Here is a 14139-nt window from a genome sequence, read left to right on the forward strand (position 1 = left end):
GATAAGTTGGATGGCACCAACTATCCATTGTGGGCATATATGATGCGACATGTATTGGTAGCAAAGGGGTTATGGAACATTGTGCAGGGTATTGATGCACGTCCTATTGTGGCTGGGAATGCTGCAAACACATCAGAAACAGGTACTGTTGATGATGGTGCAGGCACAAGTGCTGTAGCAGCTGTTCGAGAACCACCACTTTCAGCAGAGCAGATTCGTTGGGATGGTAGAGATGCGCAGGCTCATGCCTTGATTGCGCTGTCTGTCAAACGTACCATTATCCCACATATTCGCTCCTGCAGGACTTCTAAGGATGCTTGGGATGTACTTGCCACATTGTATCAGGCAAGAAATGAGGCTCGTGTTGCTTATCTCCGAAAACAGTTGGAGAGTGAGCATATGAATGAAGGTGATTCTATGGATAGCTTTTTGACAAAGATCAAGGATTTCAAAGAGCAGCTCATTTCTGCAGATGAAATCCTGTCAGACAGTTCACTTGTGCAGACTGTTTTGAATGGTCTACCAGATTCTTATCAGGGTTTTGCTTCCACTCTTCGCTTGATGATGAAAGGCAATCCCAATGCCTTATCATTTGAGGAGTTAGTTTCTGTTTTGCTGCAAGAAGACCAGTCAAGGCAAAACAGGAATATTATGCGTGTCGCAGATCAAGCTTTCGTTGCTAGTCAGAGAAGCGGGAAAGGTAAAGCTGGCTTTTCTTCTAGTAAGCAGAAATCTGCAAATGCTGCGCAACCAAAGAAGGAAGACAAAGATGAGAAGAAGGGTGACAAACAGAAGACATTTTGCAAGTACTGTAAGGGAAATGATCATGTCATCAAAGCGTGTCCTAAGCTGGCTGCGAAAGAGGCTAAGAAGAAAGAGGCTGGTATGGCTGTTGCAGATGCCTCTCCTTCTAACAATGAATCTGCTAATGTTGTGCTAGATACAGAATGGGCATTCAATGCGCAGTGCAGTTATGACCCATCTTTGCATGACACATGTATGTCTGCAGTAGATTCAGATGTATGGTACTTTGACAGTGGTGCCACTAAGCATATCACCTCGCAGCGCAGTTTATTCACTTTCCTTGAGTCTGCTCCCACAGGGAATACTGTCACTTGTGCCAATAACTCCTCTTATCCCGTTAAAGGAGTTGGAAAGATTGTGCTGAATGTTGCAAATGGCAACACCTTTACACTTTTTGATGCATTGTATGTGCCAGGGATCAAAAAGAATCTGCTGTCAGTATCCGCATTTGCCAAAACAGGTTTGGTTGTAAAATTTGTGGATGACAGATGTACTGTTCATGATCTCTCTTGTGGTGACATCATTGTAGCATCTGGTTCACTATGTCGAGGGCTGTATAAGCTCAATATGGATGGCAAATGTGTAGAGGATTCAGCATGTGCTATTATGGATACGCAGGCTATTTCAGATGCAAAACTATGGCATGCACGTTTTGGTCATCTGAATTTTGCAAGTTTGCTGCGCCTGCAGAAATCTGAAATGGTGTCTTCTTTGCCTAAGCTTGAGGCACCTGTCAAGCATGTTTGTGAGGGCTGCATATTGGGTAAAATGCAGCGTGCTTCCTTTCCCAAAGATGGATCAGTGAGAGCTGAACGCAGATTGCAGCTTGTTCACAGTGATGTTTGTGGTCCCATGCAAACTCCATCATTTGGAAACTACCTTTACTTCGTGACTTTCATTGATGATCTTACCAGGCATGCATGGGTATATCCTTTGAAGGCAAAGTCCGAAGTGTTTTTGTGCTTCAAACAGTTTTTGGTTATGGCTGAAAATGTGTCAGAAAGTAAGATGGGCACCCTCCGTTCAGATCGAGGGGGGGAGTATATGTCTTCAGAATTTAATGCATTTCTGGCTGAGCGTGGGATAAAACACCAATGTACAGTGCCGTATACACCACAGCAAAATGGTGTGGCTGAGAGAAAAAACAGGTCTCTCATGGAAATGGCAAGATGTATGGTTAAGAGTCAAAGTCTACCACATGGTTTTTGGCTTGAGGCTGTCATGTGTGCCACTTATGTACTAAACAGGTGTCCCACCAAAGCATTACAGGTTGTCACTCCATATGAGGCTTGGCATGGCCGCAAGCCATCTGTTGGCCATTTACGTGTTTTTGGTTGCCTGGCATATGCATTAGTGCCTGTGCAACATCGCAGAAAATTGGATGACAAAGCTGTCAAATGTATTTTTGTTGGATATAGTGCTGAGAGCAAAGGCTATCGTTTGTATCATCCACAGACAAAGCGCATTTTGGTTAGCCGTGATGTTGTATTTGTGGAAGATGCAGTTCAGCCCTTGGTTTCATGTACTAAGGAGACAAGTATAAGCTCACGTGATGTCTATGATACATTGTTGCCTCTTTTCAGTGGTGCACAGTCAAGTGCAATACCTCATGAGGCAGTTTTTCAGCCTATGCAGGTTTTAAATGATGGCACAGATCAGCCTATATCTGATGCAGATGTGCATGATGCACTTGAGGATGAGAGACAAGAGATTGAGGGCTCTAGGAACATGCCTAGATGGCTGGTGCAGACTTTGCGTGACAGCAAGTTGGATGCCCCTTTGTCTAGTCGCACTCGTTCTGGCTCTCATGGTGCCTCTTATGCGTCAGATTGTTATGCATTGGCTGTTTCTAGTATGTGCGATGAAAGTGAGCCTGTTTCATTTGATGAGGCACAAAGTTCAGAAAATTGGATGGCTGCTATGCAAGCAGAATACGATGCTATTATGAAGAATGGTACATGGTCTTTATGTGACTTGCCCCCTGGCAAGAAGGCCATTGGCACTAAGTGGGTATACAAATTGAAGCGTAAGCCTGATGGCACAGTGGATCGCCATAAGGCTAGGCTTGTTGCAAAAGGTTATGCTCAAGAGAAGGGCATTGATTTTGATGAGACTTTTGCTCCCACATGTCGTATGACCACTGTTCGTAGCATCTGTGCATTAGCAGCTCATAATGGTTGGAATGTACATCAGCTGGACATAAAGACTGCGTTCTTAAATGGAGATTTGCATGAGGAGGTGTATGTATCGCAGCCTCGTGGTTTTGTTCAAAGAGGGCAGGAAAACAAAGTGTGCAGGTTAAAAAAGGCTTTATATGGTTTAAAGCAAGCTCCACGAGCTTGGTATGAAAAAATACATGCATATTTGACTGCACATGGGTTTCAGAATAGTCCAACAGAAAGCACTTTGTATGTTAAACGTGTGGATGGTGTACATCTAATCATTGCTCTCTATGTCGATGACATGCTGCTCACAGGACCAAATGAGAGTCATATTGCTGATTTTAAGGCTGATTTGAATGCCTCTTTTGAGATGTCAGATTTGGGGCATTTGCATCATTATTTGGGGGTACAATTTAAGCAGTGTGATGGAGGTATTGCTTTGTGTCAGACAAAGTATATTGAAACATTGTTGCGGAGATTTGGCCTTGAAGACTGCAAGCCTATTGCTACTCCAATGGAGACAGGTTTGAAGTTGAGTCTTCATGATGCTGGAGATCACTTTGATGTCACACTCTATCAGACAGCTGTTGGTTGCCTCATTTATGTATGCATTACGAGGCCAGACATTCAGTTTGCAGTCTCACAGGTGAGCAGATTTATGCATAGCCCAGGCATTAAGCATTGGCAGGCAGTGAAGCGTATCTTTCGCTATTTGAGTGGTACTCGGCATCTTGGGTTGTTTTATCCCAAGGGGGGATCATTGCCGCCAGATTTACATGCTTTTTCAGATTCTGACTGGGCTGGTTGTTATGACACACACGTGTCCACGAGTGGTTTTTGCTTCATGCTTGGAAGCTCATGCATATCATGGTTGAGCAAGAAGCAGCCTACTGTGGCCACTTCTAGTTGTGAAGCTGAGTACAGGGCAGCTTTCACAGCTACGGTTGAGTGTGTGTGGCTCAGACGCCTTATGGCTGATTTGGGTGTTGGGCAGCCATCTGCCACCACCATCTTCACTGACAGTCAGAGCGCATTGGCAGTTGCGCGGAACCCAGTGTTCCATGCTCGTACGAAGCACATTGAGGTGCACTACCATTATGTCAGGGAGAGACTCTCTGCAGGAGAGATCAGTTTGGCTTATGTGCCAACACAGGATAACCTTGCAGACCTTTTCACAAAGGCTCTGCCTCGTGAGAAGTTCGAAGCTTTTCGCAAAGCTTTGGGCTTACTCCCTTTTGTGGATTCGTCCACATAGCTAGACACTTCCCTATACATGAGTGCTAGCTCTTGTTCACCGCATCACTCCAGGGGGGATTTGTTACCATATTATAGTAGTGATGTGTGTGAACACACTTAGGACCGCCGGGGCACTTTTTCCCTCACTAGGAGGTTTTTTCCCCCGTGCATTGTATATACGCCCATTATCTTCTAGGGCTTGTGATCTTTCATTTTTGGCACTCATAATACACTACTGTGTTGTGCTCAAGCTTCCTCATCTTCTTGAAGTTGTGTGTGCATTCCTGCAACCCTAATTCCAACATACCCTTATGTCATAGTCAAGCCTAAGGATTTCCCTTCATAGCAAATAAGACTGATTATAGTCTCAGATCTTTGTAATAAAACTTGTCCTTGTAAATATTTGGAAATAAAATAATTTCAATGTTTTACTCTCCAAAAATTAAGCGTTGTGCAAATATGAATCTTGTAATCTTAAAAATTATTTTTACAATGATGGCCAGGATGACCACTCTCCACTTCCCAATGCGCTTTACACCGATACCCAGGAGAAGAAGCTCCTGCTCAAGCAAATGCAACCTCCCTCCTTTAAAGGAGAAGGTTCAAAGGTTGAGAAGGATGCTGAAGTCTGGATTGAGGCGATGGATGATTATTTCTCTGCTGCCGGTACTGGAGTAGCAAATCAGTCTATGCTCGCACGGTTTCACCTCACTGGAGATGCTAAACTCTGGTGGAAACAGTGGTGCCGTGACAAGGAAGTCACCGAGCATTCTCAAACGTGGGAAGACATCAAGCAGGCAGTGAAGGAAAGATATCTTCCTCCATCCCATGAATCCATAAAGATGAATGAGTTCTTTAGTCTTAGACAGTGCACCTTAACTCTTGAGGACTATTATTCCAAATTTATTACCCTTCGGAAGTATGCCCCAGCTATGACTACTTCCCAGCAAGTGGCTCGTTTCTGCCAAGGGCTAAATGAACCCCTAGATTCCCGCCTTGAAGCAATGAGGCCAACCACTTTACAGGATGCTCTCATACGAGCAAAGCCCCTTGTGAAAGAAATGAAGGCTAACAAACCGAAGAATCAAAAGAGATCTTACCCTGAGGCAAACCTTAGAGATCAACCCTACAAGAAACCTCAACAGAATTTCCCCTACTACAACAGAGGGCGACAAGGCAACTCTTTTGCCCCCCGCTCGTATGCTGCTTCTTCCAGAGAAGGCCCTCTGTGTTTTGAGTGCAATGAGCCGGGACACTTTAGAGCCAACTGTCCCAAGATGGCAAAATCATTCCCCCAAGGTAGCAGAGGAAATCAAGGCCGTGGAACCCCTACCCACCAAGGTGCAAGAGGCAGTGGTCGTGGCAGAGGCCGCGGAGGAACAGTTGCTAGAACTGCCTGTGTTATAAGTGAAGAACCAACCTTGGAAGAGGCTGAAGAAGAGCGCGCCACCGTCCATGCGGCGGTAGAACACCAAGGTCCGAATAAACAATTTGGTGTAATCCAAACCCCCGCCACTCATCACGGTAAGCCATTTCAGCTTTTGATTGATTGTGGCAGTACCCATTCATTCCTTTCTCCTAGGTGCTTGCAAAAATTAAACTTGAGTCAAAAAATAGCTAGAAAAATGATTGTAGAGTTAGCCAGTGGGAAAGAAGTAATATCTCGCCACTCTATAGGAAACCTTGATTTTGAGCTAGGTAATGAGCAAACTCATGGCCACTTTAGAGTCTTGCCACTAGGAATTTATGATGGAATCCTTGGGATGGATTGGTTAATTGCAAACAAAGCTAGCATTCATTGTAACCAGGGGAGTATCACTTTTGAAGATGAGCATGGCTAAGTAATATCTGTTCAGGGGATCACAGGAAAACCTAAGTCTAGGGTAGTCAAGGCAAAACATCTTCTCAAGGGAACACGTAAGGGTTAGCAAGTTTTCTTAGTCAAACTCAACAAAGTCTTTGAACCTAGTATGGAGACAGAACCCTCTTGGCTCCAAGAATTCTCTGACATCTTCCCTGACGAGCTTACAGGGTTACCGCCTCCTCGAGAAGTCGATCATGAAATCGAGGTGATCCCTGGAGCTCAACCCGTCTCAAAAACTCCCTATAAAATGTCCCTTCCTGAAGCCATTGAACTTAAGGAGCAACTTTCCCAACTCATTGAACAAGGATTTGTACGCCCCAGTAGCTCTCCTTGGGGAGCACCTGTTCTTTTCCAAAAGAAGAAGGACGGGACTCTCCGCCTCTGTATAGATTATCGAGGGCTAAATCAAGTCACTGTCAAAAATAAGTATCCTATCCCTCGCATCGATGAACTTCTTGACAGGCTTCATGGGGCCAAAGTCTTCTCAAAAATAGATTTGAGGTCTGGTTACTATCAGATCAAAGTCAAGGAAGCAGATATACCCAAAACAGCCTTCAATACCCGTTATGGCCACTATGAGTTTACTGTAATGTCATTCGGGTTAACCAATGCTCCTGCAACCTTCAACCGCCTAATGCAAGATATATTCCGCCCGTACTTGGATGAGTTTGTGCTTGTTTTCTTTGATGACATCCTAATCTATTCCAAATCAATGGAAGAGCATGAGGAGCATGTGCGTAGAGTTCTGCAATTGCTGCGCAGACACAAACTCTATGCCAAGAAGAGCAAATGTACCTTCTTTACTCATCAAATTGAGTATCTTGGATTCATCGTCTCCAAAGATGGCATCTCAGTAGACCCTGCCAAAGTCAAGGATATTCTAGAATGGCCACCCCCTAAATCAGTTCGTGAAGTTCGTGGATTCTTGGGAATCACGGGTTGGTATAGGATTTTTATCAAAGATTATGCCTTGGTAGCTGCACCCTTGACAGATCTTCTTAAGAAGGATTGCAAAATAGTGTGGCTGCCAATCCATCAAAACAGCTTTGATCAGCTGAAAGTCATTATTACTTCTGCCCCAGTCTTAAAGCTTCCTGATTTCTCCAAGGAATTTGAAGTGGTTACCGATGCTAGTAGTCTAGCACTTGGTGGTGTCTTAGGCCAAGAAGGAAGACCAGTCGCTTATACTTCCCGCAAGCTGAAGCAATATGAAGCAAACTATGCCACCCATGATTTGGAACTCTTAGCAGTTGTTCATTGCCTCAAATTATGGAGACATTATCTCTTGGGAGGCAAATTCCAGCTTGTAACTGACCACAAAAGTCTAAAGTGGATCTTCACCCAGCCTAACCTCAACATGCGGCAAAGGAGATGGATTGAAATTCTACAAGAATATGATTTCGACATCAAATTCCGTCCTGGGAAAGATAATGTGGTAGCAGATGCACTTAGCCGCAAATCTTTCTTGAATGCAGTTTCAATGCCAAATAATCCCATACTAGTCAAGGTGGAAGAAGTCTCATCTCATGACCCAGATTATCAAAGGATGATAAAGTTAGTAGAAGAAGGGGGACACTCAGAGAAAGAGAAGAATCTAATCAAGGGATACTCCACTCATGAAGGAAGCCTCTACTTCAATCACAGGCTATGTATCCCTAAGGATCCTACTTTAAAGAAACTAATCCTCCATGAAGCTCATGATAGCCCTGCTGCAGGACACCCAGGTTATGCAAAAACATTAAATGCGGTAAGAAGGAGCTTTCATTGGGCAGGCTTGAAAAATGATGTGCTTCGGTACTTGAAACAATGTCTCTCATGCCAAAGGATCAAGGCTGAAAGGGTCAAGATGCCTGGAAAGCTTCAACCCTTAGATATTCCCCAAATGAAGTGGGAGTGCATTAGTATGGATTTTGTCACAAGTCTCCCCACTGTTCAAGGAGGATATGACTCCATTCTAGTAGTAGTGGACTTACTTACCAAAGTAGCTCACCTTATACCAGCAAAAAAGACCTTCAAAGCTTCTGATGTTGCTCGAATATTCATCAAGGAAGTCCTCAAACTTCATGGTCTCCCAAAAAGGATAGTAAGTGATCGGGATTCTGACTTCACCTCAAAATTCTGGCAGTCTTTATTTCAAGCTCTGGGGACTCAACTTTGCTTTAGCACAGCTTATCATCCAGAGATCGATGGCCAGACTGAAAGAGTCAATCAAGTAATTGAAGACATTCTCAGAGCATACTGTGGACGGGAACCCAGAAGGTGGATTCAATACCTTCCTCTGGTAGAATTTGCCTACAATGCGTCTTATCATCAAAGCATAGGAATGTCACCATTCAAAGCACTCTATGGGCAAGAATGCTTGTCTCCTCTAAATTTCTCTGATCCGACCATAAGAGTTGAGGCATCCAGGAAAATGCTCGAAGAGATGGAGGAACAAACCAAAGCTATCCAAAGGGATATTAAAGCTGCCCAAGATCGACAAAAGCATTATGCTGACAACAAGAGGTCTAAAAGGATCTTCAAGGAAGGAGACAAAGTTCTTCTACGAGTGCGCCCCAAACGAAGTTCTCTATCACTTGGGAAATATAAGAAGCTCAGCCCTAGGTATTGTGGTCCTTATACAGTTATCAAGTGTCTAGGTAAAAGTGCCTATAAACTCCAACTTCCAGCCCATATCAAAGTCCATAATGTATTTCATGTAAGTTTGTTAAAGCCATATGTCCCCAGTCTCGATCATATTCTTGATGATGAACAAGTTGTAATCCCTACTCAAGGAGTTCTTGAATTACAGCCCAATAGCATCATAGATTCTAGGGAAAGGCAACTCCGAAATAGAACTCTTGTAGAACATCTAGTTCAGTGGAAAGATTACCCTGAAGAGGATGCAACTTGGGAAGATGAAGCTACACTCTTAAAGGATTATCCCCAATTCATGACGAGATGAGGACATCTGATTTCTTTAAGGGGGGAAGGATGTAACATACCCATCTTCACTAATAAAGAAATGTCCATGTAATTATGAGTTTTTATGGTATAAATATCAATGATTTTATTATTTGAGTCATTACTATTTGGAATCTTCAAATTCTGAGCCCAAATTTGGAATCTGCACGCGATTTTACCCTAATATAGGATTTTACAGCATCCAAAACGGACACCGGATCAAGTCCATACGCTAATTTCAATCATTTTAGTTAAAAAACGGCGACCTTTAAACCTTAATAAATGCACGACCGCACGTCCGATTGACGAACGGTCTGAACCCCTGCGACCAGGAGAACCTCCCGGACAAAAAAATTTCTCGCCCCCCGGGGCGGTCCGGCACGCAAATCGAGGCAGGCGTCCCAAATTTGGGTACCCCGTCCCAAAAATTTGGTCCGTACACACTTACTAGGGTGCCCGTACAATGGCCGCCCAAGAACCAAAGGACGGCCGCCCACTGTTTGGTCCACGCGTACCCTTGGGCGGACCGGATAAGGTACATGCGTACCACTCCTTTCCCAGACAACCGACACCGTACCTTTCCGGTAGACCCATGCAGGCCACTGATCCATAGCCTTTGAAGGTACACCGTCCTTTCGTCCCTGCTTTGCGCAGCGCCCGCACCCTCACCCCTCAGCTATATAAACCCCCGGGGTGCTCCTCAGTCGGCACGCACTTCTGTGTAGCGTATGCCCTGTTGTGCCGCCGTCCGTACCGCCATAGCGTACTTGCTGCAAGTACAGCCGCCCTTGCAGCCACCCCTCTCACACCCCCTCGTTTGGCTCTTTTCAGATAAGCCAATTTTCCTCCATCCTCCTCTTGCCATGGACCAGTGTCCTTAACTCTTCTCCCCCCCGTGTGAATAGACTTACAGAGAGGCTCATGGACCAGTGTCCTTAACTCTTCTCCCCCCCCCCCCCCCGTGTGAATAGGCTTACAGAGAGGCTCATGGACCAGTGTCCTTAACTCTTCTCCCCCCCCCCCCCCCCCCGTGTGAACAGACTTACAGAGAGGCTTGCAGCAACCCCTCCTAGCCCTCTACACGTTTTTGCCTTTGGCCTTAAGGACATCTCAACAATCCCCCCCCCCCCCCCCCCCCCCCCCCCATTTTGCGTAGACTTTAGTAAGGGATTTTTGGCTCAAGCGAGGGTTCGTGCGCCATATTCTTTTGCTCATACGGTGAGCAAACGAGCTCGGAATTCAGATCCGACTGAAGCGTTTCGATCGCAGCAGCGAGCTCTACAAGGCGACGCCTAAGATGGCCTCATCCCGGAGACGGCAAAATATTGCCTCAAGAGGCACACGTAACAACGAGATGGAGGGAGATGCGCCCAACGCGGCTCCAGTCCGCCCTTTTCAAGCCCCTCAAGGAAACGGTGGCCAGGTTAGCTTGGTTAATTTTCAAAAGAAGAGATTTTTCCTTAAATTAGTATTAATGAATGGTGTCTTTTCCTCTTAAAATGACGACATAAAAATTATGAATTATGTGATGTTGTTTTCGATAAATTGCGTTGAAATTGCTATCTTCATGAATTGTGAATGCTATACTTAGAAAATTGCATTGAAGTTGTTATCTTTGGAATTCAAGATTTTTTTGGCTTCAACGCTAACTCCGTTCCGTGCTTGTGTAGCCGGGCGGCGTCGTTAGCAAAGCCCGGTAATGGTCCAAGGTATCCCTCATACCTTTGGAAGAATAAGGATCGCCGATTGAGGCGAGAGATTATGAGGCTGCCTAGTTCTGAGGGCCCAGGCTAGTGCGGTAAATAAGCCCACCCTAGTGCGCAGACATCCCTCTGAGGGGCGGGAGGATCGAGCGATGGAGCCTGAGAGGGCGACAGGCCGGCTTGAGTCCTCGCCAGTGGCGGGCCCAGGCTAGTGCGGTAAATAAGCCCACCCTAGTGCGCAGACATCCCTCTGAGGGGTGGGAGGATCGAGCGATGGAGCCTGAGAGGGCGACAGGCCGGCTTGAGTCCTCGCCAGCGGGCCGACGATGAGGTGTATGGTCCCGTAGGGTTTTGCCCAGCATGTAGAGGCTGGAAGGCCGAATTCTAGATCATCGGCAGAATAAGAATAAGAGAGCCGGATTGGCTTGTATGGAAATGGATTCATGTATAAACTTTTTATATAATGGCAACTTGTCTTTGGTATGATTGTATTGTGTAAGAAGGCTGTTATAACGAACCTTGTGAAGAAAGGCCCTAATTAAGGAATATGTTTATTTATGTCAAACAATGTGGTAGTATTAATTAGAAAACAAATTGATGCGTGAGTAGGGTGGAAAGTGGGAGGATGGAATGCCCTGATGGCACCATCCTACGGATGGGTGGACCCGATTAGTCGGGTAGCTTTCCAACAAATTAAGTGAAAGCCCTACGTTAGATAGTTAGGTTCTTGGGCAACTCTATTCAAGAAGACTAGGCCAGCGGCTGTGCCTTGCATAAGATGAGGAAAAAAGCGTTGTCTCTAGAAATCAAGTCTAGTAGTTGCCCAATTTTGATCAATTGCCCTATGGGTGATTTGATGATTAGAAAATCACGCTCCCCCTGCGGGATAGAGCTAGGTCATACCTATGAATCGTATCCTTGAATCTCTACAGGGTCAAGGTGTCGATGAATAGGAAATTTTTCCCAAGATAAGACTTAGCGGACTATCTTAAGTGTTTCTCCCATTTTTAAAGAGAGGAACCTTACACCTCAACATTTCAGGACTCAGCGCCCTGCCATGGCTGGGGAGCTAGTGCTGGTTGGAGTGAGATCGGCTGGGGAGCTAGGCCGGGTGGATAATATACCATTAGGGGTCCTTGTCTCAAGGGAGGACCAATTTGTGCATAAGGTCCCATATGGTATCCAAGGTATACCCCCACGAGGCGGGTATACCTATACTGCTATGGTACGTTGGTGCAATGGGTTGATATGATTGGGCCGGGTAGGCTCTCTCTCTTTGAGATAGGATGTTTCTAGGTCCTGGAGAGCTAGTTCTTGACCTTGGTTTGGAACACGCCTATAGTCATGGCGTGAGTCGTCCATTCTAGTGGTTGGCATGGCCCCCTAGACTAGTGGATTTTTTTGGGTTAGGTTACTTTTTCTTTGCCTTATTTTTGGTCTATGATCTAGAGGCGATGTGGGCTCTCTTTCAAGGTGGAGTTGCATGCCTCTATCCCTGGGATGCGGATTATCTAATTGTGCATTTCACAAGATAAAGTTTTGGAGTCTCAAAGCAAGACTTTTTTGTGAATGCGTAGGGGACTCTGGGTCTTGCTCCAAGGTAGGTGGTATGTCCATGCCCTAGTGGGCCACCATTCCTCCTCTCTCTAAGTTAGGGGTAATGCGCCTCATGCTAGGATGCTCCTCACTCTCACTGGTGCTGTCAAAGACCAACAACACTCTTTGGCTCCATGTTGTGTTGATCGAAGGGTTTTATTTTATAAGCAAGGGAGCTTCAGAGGGATCTACATCATTGAAAAGAGGGTTGTTTTGCACCAATTTCCCCGAGCATCAGTGCATGAATGTGGGAGGTAGTAATGTTGGATCCCCCTCTGAACAATTTTTTTTGATTATTTTTCTTGTGGTCGGGAAAGGTACGTCCATAGGTTAAGGAATGAGTGTTTCTTTCTAGACGGTACAGGCGTACGCTAGTTAAGGAACGGGTGTTCCTTTCTAGATGGTATGGGCGTGGTTGATCAAGAGATGAGCGTACACTTCCTAGAAGACATAGACGTGGCTAGGTAGAGGGTACAAGCGTACGCTTCTTGGAAGACATGGACATGGCTCTGAGGAAGACATGAACGTAGCTAGGACGAAGGAACGGGCGTACTCTTGAGGAAGGTATGGGAACACGTTTGGAAAGGTACGACCGTATGCTTGTTGAGTCTGGCAAATCTCTTACTTATGCAGGGACGACATATCTTCTAATAGCCACTCTCTAATATTCTCCTGATTATACATTAGTGCCCTTTATGTACCCCTTTTTAATGCCCTTTATACCTTGTAAATGTAATTTATTTCCCTTAAATGCACACTACTCATATTTATGGAGAAGATTTGGTAAGATTTGATCAGAAGGAAGGAGTGACCGTTGGTTAAGAACGACACGGGTGTGGCTCTGAGAAGCATACATCTGTACTCTTCTCAAAAGACAAGCAAAGCCATAAAATGTACCTATCCTCCTTCTTGATTTCTAAGATTTTGGGTTCTTCCTTGATGATTTTTTTGTGTTTTTCTTTTTGTGAGTGGCTAGAGCTAGTCTCCAGCTATCCAATAGTACCTAGAATGCTTAACAAACCCTATTTACCTAAGACTAATTAAAGGATTAAGCTACCTATGCACAAGTTTGAACAAATGTTGGGAGAAAAAAAAATGATGAACTTAAAGAGCAAAATTAGGCACTAACTTGTGTCTCTCGCTTCCGATGAAGACTCCCAAGCTCCCAAGCTCCTCATGCTCCATTAAACTCCATTTGTTGAAGAAGACAAGATCAAACCAACAAACAAACATATTAAACATACAATCACCGGTGGATTTGCATTCTAACCGGGCTATGTAATTATTCAAGTAAGTAATAGAGTGTGGAGAACCCTAAGCTAAATGCCCATCCCCAGCCAATGGCGCCAAAGATAACTAGATCAACATGCTATGTTGCACAAGAGAGGGAAAGAAGACTAGCATTTAGCCAACCCTAATGATGGTTAACTCCCTTATGTGAGGTTGCTAGGGGCTCACTCCACCTCTACTTATGTCGCTCAAATGGATATTCCACAAGCTAGGTAAAGAGAAAACGGAGCTATGGCAATCTCTACCTCTACTCCATGCCTTTTTGTATGCAAGAGGGATCTCAAGAAGGAGACAAGAAGAGGGAGAAGAGAAGGCTAGACAAGAAGAGGGAGAAGAGAAGGCAAGACAAGAATCATCAGCTACATGCACACACCACAATCAAGCAAGCATGCATCAACCAATACAAGCCTACCACCATAGCCACAAGAGAGTGAGAGAAGGAAAAACTCAAATGTGATAATGGGATTGTCCCTTTTCATATTTCATAAATCACTTATATATATGAGCTCACGTTTTATAATGGCCGGCCACCCATTTATAA

Source organism: Cibotium barometz, chromosome 63 (genome assembly GCF_041138505.1).
Source record: "Cibotium barometz isolate CiBa-2024 chromosome 63, ASM4113850v1, whole genome shotgun sequence".
Classification (NCBI taxonomy): Eukaryota; Viridiplantae; Streptophyta; class Polypodiopsida; order Cyatheales; family Cibotiaceae; genus Cibotium; species Cibotium barometz.